The 23,993-nt window shown below is 37.4% G+C and overlaps 1 protein-coding gene across 1 annotated transcript in view; it reads right to left on the minus strand.

The window, feature by feature from the left end:
- Nucleotides 1-3,971: 3,971 nt before the first annotated feature.
- The window catches only part of L2HGDH (L-2-hydroxyglutarate dehydrogenase), an 86,339-nt gene continuing 66,317 nt past the window's right edge, over nucleotides 3,972-23,993 (minus strand). Inside the window, exons 9-10 of the transcript XR_016547079.1 lie at nucleotides 4,158-4,222; nucleotides 3,972-4,045 (exon numbers count right to left, since the gene is read on the minus strand). The gene's annotated coding sequence lies outside the window, so the exon portion shown is untranslated. The remainder of the gene's footprint in view (nucleotides 4,046-4,157; nucleotides 4,223-23,993) is intronic.

Genomic DNA, 23,993 nt, shown 5'->3' on the forward strand with positions numbered 1-23,993 from the left:
CTGCAATGACACATTAGAAAAGAAATTAACCAATTAAGTGATTTTGTTAATATTTTTTCCATTTTTGTGAATAGATTCAGAGAGATCACTTGCTTTTGGAGTATGTCACTGTAGATTAACAGTTAGTGATGTTCAGGGGTTGATGCTCATTCCATCAATACATACCAAGTAAGCTTACAAAATATGGTCTGAAGATCTTTGCATTATGCAATGCAAAGATGTACTACCCACTGAACATGAAGTTTGTGACAACCTCCTGGGCCATATGCCTTTTCAAATGTGCCCCTCGATATGATGTGGCTTGTTCACCCAATCAAAGGAACCAACTCTAATTTGACCAGAGAATTGGTTCTGCAGCATGCCTCTGGCTTCTAAATTATGAGAAAACATTACTCTTGTTAGCACACTTTGACAAAAAACTTCCAGCTGAATTGGTCAATATGAAGGGATGTGAGCTAACTAGCAGTTCATGTTCCAAGATCAGACCACAATTGTTGTATATACAAAAACAAATGTGCTAATATCAACCATGCACTATGACAATGCTATAGATCCTGACAGTGGCTACAGCAGAAAGCCAGAAATTATTAAGTTTTACAAAGGGTACTAGGAAAGTTTTGCAATATGACACAACAATGAATCACAGGAAGCTGCTTATTGCTGCATGTTGAGACATGTTCATACGTGCATAGTAGCCGCCGCGCCAAGTCGATGGGCTCAGTTATTCATTAGTAGTGAGAGCGTAAAGTGCTTGCGATGGCATCGTGGTCACGAAATGAGATAAGGACAGTTTTGCAGTATAATTTCGTGCGTGGTTTAACCATAGACCAGTGCTTAGAAGAAATGACTCTTGCACTAGATGATTGTCCACATCGTACAACGATATTCAGGTGGTATAGAGAATTCCAAAGGGGAAATTTCACTCTGGAGGATTCTGAGAGGCCGAGAAGGCCACGAACGTCAGTTACGGAGGAAAACGTTACTGCTGTGAGGAAAATGCTTGATGAAAACAGGCGAGTGACCTACCAACAGATAGAGGATACTTTGGGCCTAAATGCACCAGCAATTCGTTCGATTCTGCAAGATCATTTGCACGTGAAGAAACTTTGTTCTCTCTGGGTGCCGCATCAACTGACTGAAGAGCAGATGACACGACGTGTGACTTGGTGCCGGGAGATGTTAAAAAAGTTTGATAAGGGACAATCTCGGTATGTGAACAACATCGTGACAGGTGACGACACATGGCTGTACTATTACGATCTGCCGACCAAGGCTCAAAACAAAGTTTGGGTCTTTGATGATGACGACACACCTGTAATTGTCAGAAAATCCCAATCTGTAAAGAAAAGAAGAAAATCACAGCTAAGTGGTATACTGAACAATGCCTGCCTAAAGTCATTGGATCTATGAAGAACCTGCGGCCAAAGTCAAGAATGGACACCTGGTACCTCCATCACGATAATGCTCCAGCTCACTGCGCCAAAGCCTGCACCGAATATTTGACCACGAGAGGACTGAAACTTCTCGAGCACCCTCCCTACAGACCAGACCTTGCTCCCTACGACTTTGCACTGTTCCCGCATGTGAAAATGAAGCTAAAAGGGAGGTGGTTTTCCAGTGATGAGGACCTTCTACGGGCTTGGGACAACGAGTGTGCTTTACTCCCTAGTGAAACTTGGCAGAACTGGTTTAAGGATTGGTTTTGGAGGATGGAGAGGTGTATTGATTTAATTTGAAAAAATTAAACAAAGCTGTATTGCAAAACTTTCCTAGTACCCTTTGTATAATATGACAAAAGTGGGAGTTGGACAAAATGTGCACAAAGTATTTTACTTCTCAGAAAACCAAGCAGTGGCCAATGCATGTTTCTCTAGGATTTTAGACATTGCTGGAATGAATGCCTTGACTTTTCTGTAGCAATAATCGGGACGTGAAACTCCCCCAAAGTTTCTTGCAGAGATTGGCAAAATGTTGATTAATCCACGGCTGTTACAGTGGCCACTGTAATTTCCAAAATATCTTCATGCAAAATCTGAAACTAGGCTGGATTTCACCTGAAGAAATTCCTGGACACTTCTCAAGAGTGTCCACCTAAGCACAGAAGGTGTTCCTAGTTCTCCTGGAAGAAAGACTAAAAAAATGCCATTCTGAAAGTGTTCGTAACTGATTTGTAAGGAGCATGTGGAGACTGTAAACCATGTACTAAGAAACCTGAAAATATTGAGTAGTGAGTGATTAATAAAAATGCACACTAATGAACTAGGCTTTTATTTAGTTATGTTTTATATTAGCATATATATATATATACACACAAAGCAAAAATTATGTATGTTAATATTATAATAACAGTAAGTAAATACAGAAGCCTAGTGTAATATATTGAAAAGATAAAAGGGAGAAGAAAGGATGAAAAAGGAAGTAGATTATGGACTGAAGTAACTGACCAAAGTGCCATAAAAGACCTCATGACCACAATAGTATAACAAGTATGTAAATAAAAATAGTACAGATAAGAGAAGTAAGAAAATACACTTGTGGTGCAAATTCCTGTCTACTAGTGATGGCCCTGGATGGCCCTGGACATGTAGTAAGTTGAAAGTATTGTGAAGCTAAAGAATGGTAACAATACAGATGAAATATGTACCACAAAGGAAATAAAGCAAATGTGCTGATTAATACTAACTAAATGTACAGCCAATGAAATAAAGGTGGAATTGATTAAGACTATCTAAATGTGAACTTGCCCAATATGAGACTCAATACAATGACCAATGAAGATAAGATCAGTATAGGAATGAAGATAAACAGACAATTATGCTGGTGACATCAATGTCCAAAAGGTGCAAAATTAATAATTTCAAGGCGTGCCCAGTAGGTTCCGGGGCCATATTGTATGAAAAACCACATTGCAAAGATGTGGTTTTCCTAAAAGAGGAAAGATTTTAACCATAAAAATATAGTGAACCCTCAGAAGATAGGGCTACAGTATTCATTACATGTGTATAAAAATCCTGCAAATCACAATTGTGGAAACATGTTTTCCACTGTAAACCATAGTAACTGTGTCAATGTGTACATACTCAAATTAAAGAGACCTGAAGGAACAAAAAAGTGCTTGAAGAAACAGGTGGGTTATTCAGTTGATTTGGTTAAAGCTGAACTTATCTGAAAAAGCATTATGGTTCATATAGCTTAATGAAAATTAATTCATGCATTATGAAAAGTTTTCAAGCAGACTGGTCAGTGGTATGAACCAGCAAATAATGCTTTAGGTGACCACGCCAAATCATAGTGATTATTGTGATACAGGAGACATTTGTTTCTTGGCATGTGAACCCCTCTAAATAGTGTTAAAATTGTCTTCAGCAGAAAACCCTAATTTGATATTCAGGGACCAGATGCTTCTGAAATAAATCCAACTCCTGCAGCCTGTTTTTTTTTTTTTTTTTGAGCTCTTTTCTTGTCTTCCTGCACCTGTCTGTTTTCTTGTCATCCACAAAAGCAGAAATACCCACTACGATCATGTTTTACAAAGATTAATCCAAGTTTTTGATACAGATTACTCATTTTTGATGACAAAAATGATTCTAAATTAAATATTTCCTCTTAACATTGTTACAGCTTCCTCACAGTTAGCAATATTTATGTCTATTTGCAAGTCTTCAGCCAGGAGACACTTGTTTGGACTGCCCCACAGCAAAAAAAAGGCATCAGTCAAGTGTGAGGTTACCAATTAACATGAAGGGCCAATTAATATTGGTGGCTAGTGTGGCTCTCACACCCAGTCTAATGTGGGAAAAGGTGAGAAGCCTAAGAACCTCTGAAAACCAAAAAATGTACCTTTGGGCAACTGGTCAAGAACTTTGTAGTTTGTGGTATATGTCATGAATTTGGTTTTATATTTGTGAGAATTTTTCTGTACCAGCACAAATATTGTAAAATCTATTATAAGGTGGTGAAACTAAAACTCACCATTGTGGGTCCCTTCACCAGCATTATCTTCCTGCAGGCCCCTGCCTGATTAGTTATTTTCTGTCTCATTAGCCTAAAAATTAAAAAAAGTTAAATAACAGACTAAATCACAAAAGAATTGTTAAAAAATTTAAACAAAAAACATCTAAATATCAAGAAAAATTGTAAGTATTGTAAAAACTTACATGATCCAGAGAAATGGACACCTGGGTTTATCACTTCCTGGTTTAACAACTTTCACATCATTAGCCTAAAAATAGATCAGTATTAAATAACAGTGTAAACAGTAATATCAAGAATTGTAAAAACACACCTGGTCCAGAGAAAAAGGAAGATTAAAATTGGGCAGATCATGCACTGTAACTGTAGATATTAGTTCTGTGGGGGTGGGTGCTGTGTGGTTGTTGCTATTTATTTATGTTTTCCTTTATTTTTTATTATTATTTAACCCCACTTACACATCTGAGCTTTGACTTCACAGGAGAATTCAGATTTGGGGGATTCTCAGTTAAGTTTAATCCCCTCCCTCACCTGACACTTGTGACAGCAGCAACAAAACTCCCTTACCTTGCAATCTAAAACCTTCCTGGAGTACTGGAGTTCAATCCTCTCCTTAGTCTTTTGGTATCCCCTATGCCCTGCCATAGGATGAGCATGATACCATATAACTCTACAAGTTGAATTTGTCTCCCAATGTTTAGAGACACATTGTCTTGGAAAAAACCTGAAAAGTAAATGTCTTGATGTGTATATTTATTTTGCTGTCATCATGAAACAATGGCACCATCTACTGGTCCAATGTGCAACTTGAATTTTTACTCTATATTTGAAATAATTTAATGCCTTTTACATTTCTAAAAAGAACTTCTCAAAAAAATTTAAGGTTATTGATTAATGGGAAAAATTAAAAACTTATTTTCTAGTATCTAAGAAAAAAAGACAGACAATATTTTTACAAATAGATATGTTTTTATTGATAAGTCTTTAGAGCTAGTTACAAAACACAAAAAAAAAAAAAAAAAATTAACACAAACACTAGCCTAGGTACGTTGCCTTTATCAGAATAGATACTTCATATATTTCAACGTGTAAGCAGTTTGAAGTTCTTCAATCATAGAAATTATAGCGCTGTACAAACCATAAACTCTGACTACTCCTTTCAAACACTTAGCAGAAAAAATTAACACTTGTATATGGTTCAGCAGTTCTTACATAATAAGTTATAAGCATACACGTTAAACGTAACATCGATAGAGCCATTAAACACGTCGTTCTTTATACATTCTCTAACACTGTCAAGATGCTCCAATATAACTGTTTGACGTTGAAGAAAAGAATCTGTCTATGATTCTAATAGATATAACTTAAGTTCAGAAAGCTGTAGGGACAAGCATTGCTCAGCCGCTAGCAGGAACTGTTTCCAATAGAAATCACAAGAGCCATCTGTATTGATTCGGAGTCTGTGTAGTTGGATTTCATCTTTAGATCTAGCTCTAACGGAAAGCAAGATATCAGCCATTTTGTCTTTGAATTCATCCCACTGTCTTCTCAATAACATCGTATGTGTATTAGTTGTCTCGATTGTAACGTGGCTCGAATTCGTAGCAATAAACATGCAATGTACTACTGGGGCTCAAGCGCCTATAAAAAGTAACGTTCTGCTTTCTTACATCGTCAAACGTTTCAGGCCGTGACATTTTGGAAAAAATTACAAGAGTGGAAAAATTACAAATGCACAAAGTTTCAAACTGCAAATGAAGTCCAAATGCCACCATTTCATGTGCTCTGAATCTAGTCAAGCAGTTACGAACGCAATCACTCGTGACGTACAGGGAGCCTGTAGAATGCATACATTGTGCAATGAAGCAAAGGTTAGTTTGAACTCATTGATCGTGTCATAGTATCAATCCTAAGACTTTTTTGCTTTAACTGTAGGGTGATAATAACAAAAGCTAGTTTAACTTCAAAGAAGGTGACCATGTTAAGATAACATGTTTGAACTCGGTGATAGTGCCCTAGTATCACTCCTCGCTTTAATTGTAGAGTAAACAAAACATTTCGGGTCTCTTGCCCCAGCCCTTGAAGTTATTAACACGAAATGTAAGATTTTTGTTTTAAAAAAACTCATTTATTGTTGAGCATGTTTTCTACAATGTATATTCGTAACCAGGGGAAATGTTTCTTCTCAACCTTGAAAATAACTTTCAATGCTCCAGGGTTCATTTGACATGTACCAAATTAAGAATGCTTTTCTGATTTGTGCCAAGCATTCAAACCATTCCTATTTTTTCTTAGGAATAAGAAAATCAGAGACAAAAGTTTTATTTCCAAGGCTTGATAATATTTGTATCCCAATGTTTAGAGATGCTTTGTCTTTGAAAAACATGACTGCACAGAGTTTTCAAATGCAACTGAAATGTCTGTTTTCCTTTCTTAGGAATAAAACACTACAGAGCTTATTTTATTTCCATTTACTGTATACATTTTTTTAAAAGTTCATATCAATCCTTTTCCTAACAATATTCAAAGTTTAATGAAAAAATATACTTTTATTCTGAAATAAAAAAAAAAAATGGTGTAAAATGGCAAGGAAAGTTAAGACTGACCATTTCAAGGCAAGTAACAAGTGCAATGACAAACAAGACATTTTAAAGTTTAAGTTGATGCCATCTAGGGAGTGTTTCTGCAAGTTGATTTATTATTTTTTTATTAACTGGCTACTATTCTTGGCATGACAAGCATACGATTTTGTTTTCTTAAGATCATAACATTCCTTAGAAAGACATTAGAATCACAGCAACCAAATATCTTTTTACCCACACAATGCTTTTAAAACAGTAAAGATTTTTTTTTCTAACACTCATTGCTTTCAAAAATGCATTTCAAGGCAAGTAACAAGTGTGATGACATGGCATTTTAAAGTTTAAGACTGGCTCCATCTATTGTGTTTCTGCAAGTTGATTTATTATTTTTTTGCAATCTGTTTAATCTCAAAAATAACACAGTCACTTTATGATCACATGCTGTATCTCACACATATAGTGGAAACAACTCATTTCATGGAATTTATTTTCTTTAATTTTGTGTTTTGATTAAATATATATCGATCCTTTCTGTAAGCTGAAACAGTGAAAGAGGTTGCCCCAGGTTGAAATCCACATTCATAAATACAGTTAGTCCATTTTTACCAGGGAGAATCTGAACTTGTTTTTCTCTCATCAACTTGATACTACAGTATTCTTAACAAGTATTTTTAATTTTATGTGCTTTGATGATTAAATATATATATGGATCCTTTCTGTAAGCTGAAAAAGTGAAACGAGGTTGCCCCGGTTGAAATCCACGTTCCTAAATCAGTGTTTACAAGTACCTATATATATATCCTGCTAGCCACACCATGGGTGACACCCCATCTGCTGATACTATATGCAAACTGAAAAGTGAAAATCTGGAATTAATGATTTTATTTAATTTTGTGTTTTTGCTGATTAATGGAAAAAATTAAACTTTTTTTCTAATATCTAAGGAAAAAGACAGGCATTATATTTTTACAAATAGATATTTTTTTATTGATTTTTTTTTTCAGAACTAGTTACAAATCACAAAAATTAACAGAAATGCTGACCTGGGTACATTGCTTTTATCTGAATGGATGGGATGTATATTTCAACGTGTAGACAGTTTGAAGCTCTTCGATCATTGAGATTACAACACATCATTCTTTCTACATCCTCTAACACTGTCAAGGTGCTCCATTGATTTAAAATACCAAAAAAAAAGTTAAACCTGACTACAGTACCCTGTATCTGGTGTTGTAAAGCCATCTTCGATCAGCATGACTGGCTCTGTAGGTGACCCAGATGTTGAAAAGCTGCTTTCACTTGCTGCATACAGATTCCAAAATTCAATATCATCTTCAGGCTCCCAAGTCCACGCTGTTATTCGCAGCCGGTAACTGAACATCACGGTCAAGAGTTGATTGATCTGAATGTGGCATAGTAACAGATGACAGATCGCCATAGTAATTCGTGCTTGAAACATCATACGTTGAACTTTCACTGTTTGGGATAGGTGTTGAACATTTAACACTTTCATGATTCCAATTAAATTCATCATCAAAATCCTCTATGTAAAACGTTTTCAACTTCAGAGGAACCGAGAGTTGTTCGAAACCAAACTTTCATCAGGCGATGTATGACAACAAGCCATTTTAAAGTTTAAGCTTGAAGTTTAGACAATGAGACGTTTCGTGTGCATATTTACAGCGTTCAAGAGAACTTCGAACGATAGAACCACAGCCAATCAAAAAGTGCGAACTCAATACTATTCTTAACAGGACAAGCATATGATTTGGTGTTTTCGTAAGTTCATAGCATTCCTTAGAAAGACAATATTAGTTTCCTCAACAGTTAAAGCAAAAATCACAGGATTGAAACTGTTTATAGAGTTTTTTCTCAGAAAAATGGCATATGTAAAATGTATGATTTTTTTTTTTTTTTTTTTCAGTTCAGGATCTTCCCTTTGTGCCCTGTGCACGCAATCCCTTCCCCCAGCTGTCCTTGCTGTGGATTTCAGCCCCCTGTGGTTTATCCCTAGCATGTGGACCGGTTTTGACCCCCCCCTATTCTCCCACCTGTTGGACATACTCAGCTCTGCTTAAAAAATCTATCACATTTTGTGATCCCAGTATGTACCATACCTCTATGTCATACTCTTGTAGTGCTATGCTCCACCTGACAAGCCTGTCATTTTTATCCTTTATGTTGCTCAGAATTCTTAGCGGTTGGTGCTCTGACAGGATGATCACTTTGCGTCCATATAGAAGAAATCTGAATTTCTTCATCGTGAACATGATTGCCAGAGCTTCCTTTTCACAGGTGGCATAGTTTTTCTCATGTTTATTCAGAGGCAGACTACAATAGCCTATTGGCTGCCTGCCTACAATTTCTTGCTCTAACACCCCCACTATCATCTCCTTAGAGGCCTCACAAACCAAGAAAAATGGTTCTGAGGGGTTCGGGTCTGCTAGCAGAGGTTGTTGTTAGGGGCTCCTTAAGGGCTCCGAAAGCCTGTGCTGCCTGCTTGTCCCAAACAACCTCTGCCTCTTGGTTAAATAATCTCTGTGCGTAATCTCTTCTCCATTTCTTATGTATCACCTGTAATAGTTCACCATACTGAGCACTTCTCTCATGGTTCGAGGGGGCTTCTATATTATTCTGGTTAGGCTTGATACCTTCTGCAGAGATGGTGTGCCCCAAATATTTGTCCTCCGGGATAAAAAATTGGCACTTTGACATATTCAGAGATAGGTTTGTGTCGGTCAGTCTTTGAAAAACATCCTCTAACAGCTCTGTGCTCCTCCAACGTGGAGGAGTAAACCAGAACGTAGTCTATGAAGCACATGACTCGCTATCTAGTAAGTCTGCAAAATAGTGCTCATAATGCACTGAAAAGAGGCCGCAGAAGTTCTGGCCAACTGGTGCATTCTGGCCATTTTATATTTGCCGAAAGGATTTTGGAACAATATTTCTTGTGCTCAGGGTGGAGTGGTATCTGATGGTAACCAGAGTTCAGATCCAGTTATAAGAAATACACTGCTCCGAATCTCTGCATTCGGCATGGGGAAATCAAATAATTTTCCTAAGGTCTAGCACTATCCTAATTCTCCCTTCAGATTTCTTCACTACCAGCAGTGGACTATTCCACTTGGATCGTGACCTTTCTATAATTCCTGCCCTTTCCATCAGAGATCTCTTCCCTTAATTTTGGGATCTGGGCAGTACTAGGGGGTGAAGATGGGACTTTCCTGGGTTACATGAACCTCATGCTCTGCCAAGTATGTAGAGCTCAGCTCGGATACCTTTTTGGTAAACAAATGCCCATATTCGCCTATCAGATTGCTTAATTCTGCAGGCCAATTGTATCTTCTCCTAACTTTACCTATGCTCATACTTTCTCGAGCCACACATCTCTACCTCCCTAGTGGCTCCCATGATACCCATAACTGGTGAACTGATCCCTTGGTCAAACAACCTATTATTTCTCAGGTCAATAATGCAACCAGCCTCCCTTAACAGGTCTATCCCCACTATCACGTATCCGGCGCTTATTATTCCCGGAGCAACTAAAAACTGATATCTCACTACTTTGCCTTTCCTGCCTAGTGCTGCCTCCTGTTACCAAATATTTTGTTGGCTGGTCACCCCAGCATTCCTATACCTTTCAAGGTATATTCCTTGCAGACCTGTACATTGGTCTCCCCCCGGATGTCCTTGTATTTCAAATAGAAATTCCAGGTCATCAGCGATGGAGTAGCTCTACTGTTTGAGCATTTGGCTATCCACCCCACTGATGCTGCCGTCTATGCAAAATAAGGTATCATTGCCTGAGTTGCCCTTTTTGGGATAATGTTTTCCCAGAAGTGACGTACCCTGCCAATAGCTGCCCCTTCTATAAGTTGTGCACCCTTCCTCCCTCTGCTTGCCCAAGTTCGTTGGCCCACTCCTGTGATGGTGTCTATTTTGGTCCCAATATTCTCCCCTCTCCCAGTGCACAGATTCCTGCTCTTTCCTTAAGAGTACCTCATTGCCCCTTCCCACCTTGCAATTGTGGGTCCAGTCGTAGGTGTTCTGGCACCTATAGCAACATTTTTGCCCTCTATCCTTGTCTTTTCCTTCGTTTGTTCGTGAATCTAGTCTCATACCTTCCCTAGGTTTTTCCTGAGCATTGTATTTAGCTTTAACTCTAGAAGGCATTGATGGAATTCACTTATGGTTTTGCGAGTGGTCTTTGTGTATCCTCCCAATTTACCTACACAAGTTAATAGATCATTCTTTTTCTCAAATAACTTAATGTTTCTATGAATCTGAAGTGTTTCTACTTCTGCCACTGTAGCCTGCCTGTATCTTTCTAACGCCTGCCCCTCTAATTTAAATTCCCCTATCATTATGATATCTAGTTTGCTTAATCCTTTATCCCTAATTTGCTTTAATTTATTAATGAATTTTTCCACTTTCACCTGATCCACACTTAAATGGTTTCAAATACTCACTGTATTTGATTTGTCCTGACCCCTTTGTCACAATGTTTACCATTCTCACCTCTGGATCTTCTTGGCCTTCATATTCATCACTGTGGCCCCCAATATTTTTGCTATCCTCCCTGTTTCTCCTACCCTCTTTTGGCATTTTTATATTATTTACCCTCTATTTAGCTATCAATTTTAATTGATTAATGAGTCTGCTGCTTACTCTTACTACAATCTCTTAACAATCTTAGGTAATCAATTCAATTGACCGTTAAAATTCACCTGTTTAATCTCAATCATTAATTCAATCATACATATAATCTCTGAATCAATACTTGCCTATTCAATTGGAACTCAACAATACATAAAAAACTAAATTGAACTTTCTGGCTCGCCAGCTGAATTTTCCACTTTCAGCAACTTGACTATTGAATTTTTGTTTTGTCATTCTTAAACACTGACTTCTGTTGTCAGGAGTTATCCTGGCTGGCTTATTGCCAATTGTGGGGGTTGGTGCTGTGTGGTTGTTGCTATTTATTTACGTTTTCCTTTATTTTGTATGCCCAAATTATTTAACCCCACTTACATATCTGAGCTTTGACTTCACAGGAGAATTCAGATTTAGGGGGCTTCTCAGTTAAGTATAATCCCCTCTGGATAGGCTGATTGTTCAAAAACAACAAAACACAAAATATTAAATAACATTGTTTATTGTACATATTTACAGTATAATAAATGATGCTTTATACATATAGCAACATTTAACATTATCACTTATTTAGTACCTGTTATATGTAAGCAATGTATATTCATTACATTGGTAGGGTACTTCTCTTGTTACATATAACTAATGGCCCCTTTGGGAAATTTAGCTAACATTACTCCTTCAATACAAATAAGTTCACTCTATAGGTCAAATTGTACCTATACTCATTACCTTTCATTTATCTCTCCATCCTTCCTTTCTGAAATTTCTATAGTTACACATCTGATAATTTGACAACTATAATCATCCATCTATCTCCTCACCTTCCGCTCCAGAAATTTCATTAATCATATATCTGTTAACCAATAACTATTACCTAACATCCATCTCCCTCTTCCCTTCTAAAATGTCATTTTTTTTATCATACATCTGTCAAAACAATAACAATTATCAATCTCCTTATTCCTTTCCAAAATTCTTTAATCATGCATCTATCAACACAATAACTATTAACAAGTATCTGTCTCCTCTTTCCTTTTTCTTCCACAGTTTATTTAGTTATCTCTGTCAAAACTATAACCATTAGCTAACCTATCTCTACATGTATGTATTTCTGTATACATTTCACACAGGTGCCTCCGTAGCCAGGTGGGAAGGAGCAGCAGTGCGTAGCACACGCTTCTTGATTAGACCGGGGTTTGAGCCTGTCACCACCAAATACGGAGGATGCGGAAAGGTCAGGAAATGACCACTGCATATCCCGGAGCAATATGGCCTTAGTTGCTAATGCTCCTGAAAACCAGATAACTATTTCCCACAGTATTTTTCTAAAAGTTCTAACTTGTTATCAGGATTCCTCCAGGCCTTAGTATATGAGTGAGGGTACTTAGTTAAACTAGTCGCTTTAACTCTGCGGGCTGTATGTTTTTCGTCCTTGTCGTGAATAGCAGATCTACACCATCTGGAGCTGCATCTTGCAATGTCCAGGAGCTCGGCTTGGGCTGTAGGTCAGCTATATAGATTTTGGTCACCTTTGTTCTGTATGCGTTATGTATTTCATCTGGTCCGTTAATAGCGAGGTTGATTTCTTTCTTGTGGAAGATCCTCCTTTTCTATTCTCTTTTCATCAGTTCCCTTCTCTTCTGGGCATTGCTTCGAGCCAACATCACCTATATTTTGCCTCCTCAGCCATTTATTTTCAGTCTGCCCTTTCTGACAACACTTTGGGTTTCTTTCATTGCTCTCAGGGCTAGATTTCCTCAACTCTTCTCTGCATTCCTCTCCACAATCCCACACACAAAGTGACTGACTAACTCCCCATCCAACCCTTTCACTCTTTTTGTTCTCCTTCCCACATCCTACTCCCAAGTCCATGCCTATTCTCTGTGGCTCCCTCCAATCCTATACTTACCATTGAACTTTGCTCCATTTTATTTCCTAGTATACTTTTTCTCAGCCTGCCCCATAGTACATGGCTCAAGGTCCCCCCCCCCCACTTTTTTCTTCAGTTCCGTTCCCATACATTGCACCTCTTTGATGTTTGCTGACACTCCTAAAAACACTTAATTCTCGCCTAATTCCTTGCCTGCATCGGAAGTCACGCATCCCATGTGGTAACCGCAGAGTCTAATTTGGGAAACTATTTGCTGGACAAGTACAATAAAGTCTCTAAAATTCTGAGGCCCCCTGTGTAACATACATCTTTTTTATATACAACTTGTTCAGGACACAAGACTTAGGTTTTAGGAAGAAATTGTTAAGAAAAAAACAGTAAGTAAATTTTCAAAACATATAATAGACAACTAAAATTAAAGTGCAAAATAATTTATATGAAAGATTTTTCTATAATTTAATTTTTAGTAATTATTTAATTGTTTAATAATTTCAACATTCCATGTGAAGTCACTTCTAGATGAGTGCACTAAATTTAGTGAGACCCTTGTGCTTGCTGCAGGGATTTTATATTGGGCTCCAATTTAGTCAGCTTCAGTCTCAAGTCTCCCTGTTTTGTGATATCCAGTTGATTTCTTTTCTTTAGTAATATTTATGGCACTAAATCCACATTCAGCTAAATATGAAGATGGGAAAGGTAACAATAGCTCTCTTGCAAAGTTGGTTGAATTTGGGTATTTAATTTCTGTTTCATCACAAAGCCATGCCATTGCTCCTTTTATATTGAATAAAGTTTTAACTGTCATCATTTTGCATTTCTGAGAGTTCTTGGTACTGCATTGATACATCAGGCAAATCCACTAACATTGGTTGCATCATCCAGGTTGGAAAATCAATTGATTTTTAATCAGAAAACCTTCCTTTTAAATTAGTGGACAGAATTTTCAGATGATCGACAATAACAAATACAGCGGTATCAGTCACTTCACATTTTTGCAGCCAATGAAACTGTTCAAAATTTGTGTCAAATATATTTTTGACATAATTCAATAAATGTAATGAAACCAAATATCTTTGCTTTTGCATCGACAGGAGTTTTATTTGTTCCTTGAAGTTGTTTATTTAATATCTTTAGTTTTTCAAAGATATCGGCTAAATAACTCACAAATGCTTTACCTTCGACCGTTAACAGGTGCTTCATTTCAGGTTTGTCACTTAAAGTCACTAATAGTATCAAATAGTTCCATAAATCTTTTTAAGCAGTTCCCTTTCGAGAGCCACCTTACTTCAGTGTGAAGTAAGTCTCACATGGTCTGCATTTTGTTCTTCACAAAAAAAGCTTGAAGGCTCACATTTGGCATTAGCTTTAATAGCATTGATACACTTTATAACTGATTTTAGTATTTCATTAAGAACAGGCAAAATATTTTTAGCTACCAAGTTTTCCCTATGAATAACAATGCACAAGAAGCATTTCTGGATTCTCATCTTTCATCAATTTTAAGCAGCCATTTTTCTTGCCCATCATATTAGGAGCACCATCTGCAGCACAAGATGTTATTTTTTTCATTGGTATATTATTGTCATCTAAGTAAATTTTTATCTTATCTTTGGAGGTAGTGATGCTCTTTAATGATTTACAGAATAACAGCTTTAAGTTTCCAAAACAGCTTTAAGAATTGATGGTTTGATTAAATTCTCCTATAGTATGATTTTTTTTTTTTTTTCTTCTTCCAGATTTAGCAATGAGTAAAGAGATTTCATAACTAATCTCAAGAGTATGATTGTTTATTGCTCATACTGCAACTGTCAGACTTTAATGTTGCTCTTTTTTCAAAATTCTTTAAAGTTTGAAAGTAATTTAAATCTGAATTTACATGAACCTTCAAATGCACCTCAGGACGACATTGATTCGTTGGTCAAGCATTGTTGGCATAAAAGACAAAGGTGACCTTTGATTGTGGACAGCAGGTATGAAACCAAATTTTAAGTATTCCTCTGAATACTGACTAACTTTTTTTTACTTGCACTACTCATTTTACTGTGCAGCTGAAAGATAAATAAAAAAAAACTATGTATTAAAGTTAATTTAATTTGATTTTAATAAATAAAAATTAATTATTAGTATGCTTTCTGAATGAATAAATCACACAAATTACTGAATTCGGGCTATTAAATCTGGTCTCTGTGAACAAGCAGATGAGTCTAATTTCTCAAAAATAAGTGCACTATAATAAAGTGTTTATTTACTATTATGTGACATGCAGATATCTTCGTTACTGTAGTTTTAGTGTGAGTAATATATTTGTATATTCGAATATATGCATGTTTATATGAGTGAAGTTTATTTTTCCTCTCCTGGAAATTAGAGTTTTTGGACTTATTTACTGAGACCACAGAAATATACATATACAATAAATACATACCATTGTGCATCACAGTTCTTCTTTAATAATTCTGTGTGCAGACAAAGTAATTTTTTATTTTAATCTGAGATTGCCAAACCTATCCAAATGTACAGTCATGACACCCAAACGAGCGTTTGTATGAAAGGAATTACCTATTTCATATAACATGCGGAGTTTACGGTAGACAACCACTTTGCTTGTGCATTGCGCATGGCACAAGCAATCGTCCAATACAGTATGTACTATTCCTTCACTAGGCATAGTAAGCAATACTCTCCAAGCAAACTGTAGTTGATATTACTCCAAACGTTCAAGTGCGGTTCTATAGAAAATACATTTAACGCATGCTTATTTCAAATTGAGATACCAACAATTCTTCTTTTGTACAAGTTAAATCATAGTAGGCGATTGTTTTAAACTCTAGACGAGCAATTTTTGAATTGCCCCCTGAACAATCAAATTTCTCCCATGTGGGGTGTGGGACTCACATTGGGAAACACCGGTTTAGACAGTAATTCCGATTGAAATAAACTTCTCGACTACTTAGTTTAAGAAAATTTAGTTTAATGGTTACAAACAGAAGTTGAAAATTAAACTTTGCATATGGTTCTTAATCTTAAGCAGTGGAAAAACTTAATCGGTCACATGTGGCTCCTGAAATTTGAAAAATTTAATCATTCAGAATAAAATTTCAACTAAAGGAATTTGTTTAAAAAGGTTTGGAAGTTTATACCTTGTGCATGATTGTATGCATCTGTTATTTATTGGTTGAAAGGTAGGGTGATATTTGGTTTAAAAGGGCATTTAATCACATTTCAATTCTCTAGCCATGGTGTCTATTAGTTTTGCTAATAGCATAGTTTTGCTATTAGTTTCTATTGCTCTGTCTTCAAAATGGCTTGCCCGTGTTGGATTCATAAATTTTAAACCCTGTGTTCAGTTGGAGTCAGATTTTCATGTTATTGTTAAGTGTGAAGAATGGACACTGCTTCAAAAGAAACTTCCAGAATTTACAAAATATACCAAAAAAAAGTGAATCTGGTAACAGTGTGTGGGACTGGATTTTTGACTTCAAAAAACTATTTCGAGGTGCAAACTTTATCAATTAGATCTGTATACATTCAAAAACGACTGCAGCTTTTACAGGAAGAAGTGGCTATCTTCAAACTTATGGGTGATATTGTTTCACATTTTATATTGATGTCGTGACATGTTCCTAAAAACTCTTCCATACCATTTCTTGAATGGTGCTGAGGATGAGCATTTCATTGGTATATAAGAATTATGTTTAAAGACTGTATATCCTTATGAAGTTTGTGAATTTGATGGGGAAAATAAAAACAAAGGACTCTTCTCACAATTTGATTTTTAGCAAATATTCAATGCGATCTGAACTGAGATCCATGTTAGAACAAACACTTGTTCATTTTTATTATTAGTTTCCTTTGTGCACATGAGATCTGTGTCAAGATTTTATCAGAATGATTCCTTTGTAAATTTTTTATTCAATAAATTCAATTAAAGACCTCATTTTTTATAATTCTGTCTTCATTAAAAATTAATTTCAGTTGATCTTTGGTTAATAATATTGCTCATGAATACTTTATGTTCAATTAATACTGTTGCTTTGTGCATGCATGAATACTTTAAAATAAAAACAACACATTCAATTCAAATTAATTAATTTATTGGCTAAAAATAACATTAACATGTTCAAAATAAAATCACTTAAAAATTGGTTCAAATGCCACATTTACAGGGTTGTAAGCATCTAAGTAGCCTAGTAGTTAAGGCACTTGCCTCTTAAGATAATCATGTTGGTTCAAATTCCACATTCTTTTTTTAAATATACATGTGCTGCCCTCCAGGAGCAAAATTTAAAAAAAAATGCAGAGTGCAAAGGATCATGGGAGAGAAAGTCAGACTGTGCAAAAAGCATCATGGGAAGGTAAACATCACTCTGGAGAGATTGTGAAAAGGATCACGGTAGGGGAGGGTCACATTGGTGACAGCATCACCTTTGGTGATTGACAAATCTTCAAATTGATTCTATGGCTGCCCTCTAGTGGTGACAGCTGCAACTAAAATTGTTCAAAGTGTCTGGACTTCTACAGTTTGCAGGATTTTCTGCAATTGCTAATCACTAGACTAGTTGCAAAGAGTGGAGAGAGACAGAATGTAGTGGACAATTTTAGATACATTAGACTGCCAGTAGGTAAAATTTATCACAAATTAAATCTATCCCATTTGTTATGGATGTCAGTAACTGTAGACTACATTACTGTGGGTTTTTTCTTTCATTATCACATCCAGATAATTGGGTGCTAAATTGCAGGAATTTGGTTCTTTCTAACTGCAGTTCAGTTCTTGGGTATAAGCGACATACGTTAAGAAAATTAGGATAGTCCAACATGTCTGTACGTCATTTTGGAGATGTTTTTGTACCCAGTAGATTGGCTATATATAATGCAAGGGTGTATATTGTATTTGGTAATATATATATGGTGCATCCATCAAGAACAAAACTAAACATTTGGTTTTGTTTGTCCTTTTCAGGTTTCTTAAGACAAATAGATTGCATTTCATCCTATGGGTCTATTCCACATTCAATCATATTGAAGCACAATTTCTGGCTTTTGACTATCACCACTGTTGCTGTCAAAGTGGGTTGAGCAGGAGCACATTTGTTTCTTTTGTTTTTCAGCCGAGTTTTTTTTTTCCCTTCCTCAGTGAACCAACAGTCACCTACTGATATTTTAGTAGGCAAAGACACGATGGAACCAGTTGTGAGGGCATAGACATTGATTAGTTTCTTCAGTAGGCAAACAAGCTGATTCATCACATCGACATGCTTAAAGTTGTCTGGCATTTGGCTTCCTACATAAATCTCCATATTCAATGTGTATGTTATTTGCATAATCTAGTATAGTTTCTATTTTGCTACGTATTCAGGAAAAAATTTATCATTGAACAAAACTAGCAGTTTATCTTTACAACATTCCATAGCTAATTTTTTTGGCTTTAGCCAAAAACAAAATTCTGTTAATCTTTCTGTTACTGCTGACCAACCATTCTTATTCCACATTTTCAAAGTTAACTTCCTGCATAATATGATCTTCCTCTGAGATTGAGTTAGAAGAACAGATCTGGTATGTGTAGCTGTGGGTTAACATTACATTTTCGGAAAGACAATCCTGTAGTGATTGGTGTTCTTGCTGCTGCCCTTGTATGTGACAATGTTCTGGGCTGTGGATGTTTTGTAGGCCAGTAGTTCATTTTGTGACTTCTTTCTGATGTGTTCTCAAAAGTCACTTCAACGGATGTGGAATGTGTGAACTTCAATAGATGAAACAAAAGTAATAGAAATGATCATAGGCAAATCTACAACTCCAGATTCAAACACTGTATGCAATGTTTCTTCAGTAGGCAGACTGAAGTAGGTCGCGTGAATAGTGAACATTTTGCAAATTCAGTTGTAATTGTAAAAATTATGAACAGAAGTTGTTTTTTTATTAATTTAGAATGCTTAACATTATTTTTTTGTAAAAATAAAAATTGAACTTCCTTTTGTTTTACTGTGTTAAATATGACATTCAGTTCAAACTCAGTAATAAGGAACAACCATTCTTGCACACTTTCACATTCAATATTGTAATTCAGTTGCATAGGACAAGAATTATGCTGCACATAAACTATGATAAAATTATTTATAAATTACTTGTATCATACATGTATCATTCATACATATGTATCATTTTCTTATAAATAATTATTTTAAAATTTTAATAAAGTTGACAAAGATTGGGATTTCATTTGTAATAAGATTGCCAAGTTAGGGGCTAACCATTTCAAAGTAGTTATAAGTGAATGAAGGGAAATGGAAAATGAGCTTCCTTCAATTGGTAAACAGCTATTCTGTCAGTGAAAGTGACTTTGATTACAGTTGCAGCTCAGAATGAATGCAAGCTTTTTACAGGTGTTTTCACATAGAATGCAGGTGCCCACTTGGAACCAGCAGCTGAACCTTCACTGGGGTGAGTTTTACGGTTTCCACTGTATTATGGAATGTTAATCCCTTTAGCTCTCCAGTAAATTGTTACTGTAAAATTGGCATCATCCCCTCCTGCAATTCAGCAGGTGTCCCATTCAGATAAAAACTTATCAAAAGGTAAATAATTATGGGGAAAAGAGGGAGTGGGTGATTTACTAATGCCCGTTGCAGGACATTTCAATTAAATAGTTGTTGGAATGAGCACTGAAAGAGGAAGGAATATTTTTGCAGGTAAATTTAAAATTTTTCAATGAAAAACGAAAGTGTGAATAAGTTACGTAATAACAGTTGAATGGGGGGGGGAAATTGCAATGGTGAAAGAGGTAAATTCAAAAAATGCAGCATAATAGACAAAATAATACATAATTATGTACTAGGTATATTGTCCAATGCTGAGCAACCCTGTCATCTAGTGTCAACCACCAGAATTGACCAAAAAAAAAAACTCATGTATACAGGGTGATTTACTAGCAGTGCAACAAACTTGCAGGAGGTCTAGGGGGCACAAAGACGAATTGGAATCACAGCATTGCAGGTTTCGAAATGCCTTTGTCACGCGATGGAGGACGTTGAACCGGAGGTCACGTGAACAGCGATCCTTCTGGAAGTTAGCATTTGCAAACAGTTTCTGTTGAAGAAATCAAGTAGCAAAAGTCCTGGAGTGAATAATCTGCAGGCTCCAATGATTGGATGCGTTGCAGATGGTATGAACTCATTTGGTTTATTGACAGTATCCTCCATACAGTGGATTGGCAAATACCCAATTGTTGCCTTTCGCTCAAGTACTTACTCGGATTGCCTTCTGCAAGACATAGGACATTGTCTGGTGTCCTCGTTTGCTCTCGATTCATGGTACATCTCGTGAAACAACCAGTCTTGTAACCTTCTGTGCACACGTGTGAAAATCGTACAATGTACATCAGCCTTTCCTCAATTTGAATCTATGCCTGTGCATGAAACATTCCTGGTACAAGCATAGAGTGACGTGCCCATTACAGTTTGCAGCTCCATACGTGAGGTGCATGTCAGCCAGTTTGGCATTTGAATACGCCAAATACTCGTTCATTCTACTGCCTCGGGAACCAGTTTGCAAATGCTGAGTTCCAGTGGGATTGCTGTTCACGCGACCTCCCGTTCCACGTCCTCTACCGCATGGTGAAGGCATTTCAGACCCTGCAATGCTATGTTGCAATTTGTCTTTGTGCCCCCTACACCTGCAAGTTTGCACTGGTAGTGGATCACCCTGTATATATATACACTGGTGTTCAAAGGAAAATGTTACCCTCAAAGTTGTAATTGTCTGAATAACGTAAGTATATGGCAGATTGCATCAGATTATCTGATGCAATAGGTAATGATATATTGCATCAGGTGTTACTTTCAGCTATATAAGCACTGCACAAGTTGCAGCCATTGCTTGCTTGTGTCAGGAAGGATGTTCTTCCCATCATATTGCTTATAGAGTGCCTTGTCAACAGTGAGTAGATTTTTTTTTTACCGCTCAAGAATACTGGTTTTGCTGATAGGAAAAAAGGAACCGGAATCAAATGACTATGCCAAAGAGGACCTTGTTTTGAAGCGCTTATGCCTTAAAAACTGTAATGCTTAGTCTGAGCTGAAAAGAGAATGGGAAGAATGCACAGGAGTGGTAGCAAGTGCAGTAACAGAATATGCTTCTTCAAATGGACTTGAAGCCTGTCGTCTTAAGAAGGCCCGATTAATTTGGTGTAGGGAGCATGTGAAATTGAACCCCCAAGCAGTGGAAGTCTTTTTCTCAGATGAGAGAAACGATTTGCCATAGACATGGTGAGGAATACCATCCAAACTATGGTGTCTACGGTGAAATTCCCTACCAGCCACATGATATGGGGGCGCATTTCATATTGTGGAGTAGGTGATCTGCAGTTTATAAAAGGGAGCTGCAAATGCCAATGGGTACCTGGCTATTGGAAGGCAAATTGCTGCCAACCATTTAAACCTGCACGTAACTGCATCTTTCATTAGTAGAGGCATATGATGCAAGCTTATGCAGCATCAGCCAAAAAAAACACCCACTTTTACTTCACACCTCCATTTGTTGGAAATACCTGTCCAGCTGAGCCTTAAATCTATTTAGGCCATCAACCCCCATGACAACGGATGGAAGTCTGTTCCACCAACCAACTACGCGCTGGCTAAAGGCAAACCTCCACACCTATATCCGTCTTTCCTCAATTTGAATCTATGCCCTCTCAGGTGATTATTCTGAGCAAGAGACAGTATCCCATCAGCATTGAGCATGTTCAAACTATTCAAGGTCCTACACGCCTCCATCAGACCACCCTGCTGGTGCCCAGTCTCCAGACAGCAATTTGCAAAACAAGCCTTTCTTCGTAAGAGCAACCCTTTGCTCCGTTCACCACCCGTGCCGTTCCAGCAGCTCCACATCCCTCCTGAAATGAGACCTCCAGACCCCGTAGACAGCACTCAAGTTGTGGCCTGACCACTGCCCTATACAAGAGAACAATCACCTCCCTATCCCTGCCAGAAAAACTCCTGTATATCACTGACAAGACACAATGAGCCACTCTTGCTGCCCGTCTGCACTGCTCAGAGAACTTCATATCTGCCTGCACAATTACCCCCAGGTCTTTTTCACTCTCCACCACTGTCAGTGCAGCAACACAGAGTTGATACGTTGCTCTGCGGTTGCTGTCTCCCATATATAGCAATTTACACTTGTCAATGCCAAACTTCACTTGCCACCTTTCAGCCCATCTGCTCAACCTTTCCATACCCCGTTGCAGCAGCACAGCGTCCTTAAAAACCCCTGTACGTCCGCAAACCAGGACACCAAGCCCGATACACCATTCATAAATACAGAAAACAACAATGGACCCAACACCAAACCCTGAGGAAATCCACTAATAACATTAGTCCATGATGAGCAGTGTCCATTAATTGCCACTCAACTATCCCCCCCCCCCCCCCCATCCACAGCAACAACCTGCCACCAAGGCCACACTGCTCCAATCCGTGCAGCAGCGTTCCATGTGCAACATCATCAAAAGCCTTTCTAAGGTCCAAATATATAATACCAAAGTCATTCCCTGCACCCACATCACAGCATCCAACCAAACTGGTCAGGCAAGACCCTCCCTTAACAAAACCATGCTGTGTCTGAGCTATAACTGAATTCTTGTCAAGATGATCCTGCAGTGCTTCCATTAATTTTCCCGGAACAGAATATAAACTCAAGTCCATAATTACTTGTATCAGCCTTTGTGAACTGGGGGGCACATCTCCAGTCTGTGGGTGCCTCCTCTGAGTCCAAGGAAGCTCTCATAATCATGGCTAACGGATTGCTTACTTCCTTTGCTGCCTCCTTTAATATAACTGGATAGATCCCATCCACTCCAGGTGCCTTTCTTGTATTTATCTTCAACAATTTCTCCTCCACTTTACTCTCAATTATTACAAGATCATCTAGCTCACTGCCAGTTTTTACTTCATCTATGGCATTCCCCTTCCTGAATAACTCCTCATGTGTGAATTTAGATGCGAAATATTGATTGTTTGTTAGCTACCTGAGCAGAATCATGAACAGTTGAACCATCGATATCAAGTGGACCAATCTGATTCATCCCCTTCCTTCTAGAATTTACATAAGTAAAGAACTCCTTGCTGTTTTTCTTTGCAGCCGTTGCCAAAGATTTCTTGTAATCTGCCTATTAGGTAACATCATTCATTCTTCTGTCAGTGCCATCTTTATATTGTGAACATTTTCTGGTGGGTGTGGACATGCAACTAGGTGTCTCCCCAGGGCAATCCAAGCAAACTGTCAAGTTCCAAAAGCATATCAACAGCTACAGTGCGATTTTGTTTGGCGTTATCATCCATAAACACGAACTCGGGGCCTGGCACCTCGGAACAGACGCACATGGGAAAGGATTATAATTATTCATAATTATATTTCATAATTATAATATTTCAGGATGACTGCTCCTTGTCATTGGGTGAAAAGTGTCAGTAGGCACTTCTGTAGTTGCTTTAGCTTCGTTTCTGCATTAGTGGTTTGACTGTAATGTGTTTGCAGTTGTTACAGGGGGAAAAAAATGGAAGAGTCCATTACAACTGTTAGCTGGCCCAGAACCTGAATCCTATAGAGAACTGTTAGCATTGTGTGGAACCAAAGACCCTTCGTGAACTTCAGACACCCATATATCATGTTTGGAACCACGAATTATAGTTGATTATCTTCAGAAATAATCTCATCAATGCCTTGACCATGTGCTGCTGTCATCAGGGCAAGAGGTGGTTCGACTAAATATTACTTTGCATCTGGTAAACTTTTCATTTTGTTTTCCATTTAAAATGATAAACTAGAGGAAAATGGGGGCTTCTGATAACATTGCCATGTTTACCAAAACTTGTATAAAGGTTGCAAATGCTCATTTT

The sequence above is a fragment of the Mastigoproctus giganteus genome, chromosome 6 (genome assembly GCF_048544385.1).
Source record: "Mastigoproctus giganteus isolate SK-2022 chromosome 6, ASM4854438v1, whole genome shotgun sequence".
NCBI lineage: Eukaryota > Metazoa > Arthropoda > Arachnida > Uropygi > Thelyphonidae > Mastigoproctus > Mastigoproctus giganteus.